The sequence below is a fragment of the Notothenia coriiceps genome, unplaced genomic scaffold (genome assembly GCF_000735185.1).
Source record: "Notothenia coriiceps isolate Sejong01 unplaced genomic scaffold, NC01 NC01_scaffold00030216, whole genome shotgun sequence".
In the NCBI taxonomy this organism is placed as follows: Eukaryota; Metazoa; Chordata; class Actinopteri; order Perciformes; family Nototheniidae; genus Notothenia; species Notothenia coriiceps.
This window is the reverse complement of record NW_011362917.1, coordinates 41,663-41,895: the sequence shown is the minus strand read 5'-3', so window position 1 is coordinate 41,895 and position 233 is coordinate 41,663.

The window sequence follows — 233 nt, the reverse complement described above, 5'->3', positions numbered from 1 at the left end:
ACAAAACAGCACAGTTATATAACCATTGTTTAAATTCTGAGAAAAATAGAAGACCTATCTAACATACACGTACATTTCCTGTTATTGACTCCTTCTGCGACGGTAAGTCATGTAACGTCTATTGTGAATGTGTGAAAGAAAGAAATAGTTCTTTCTGAGGGAGGTGAATGGATTGTGTGTGTGTGTGCGTGTGCGTGTGCGTGTGTGTGTGTGTGTGTGTGCCTGTGTGTGTG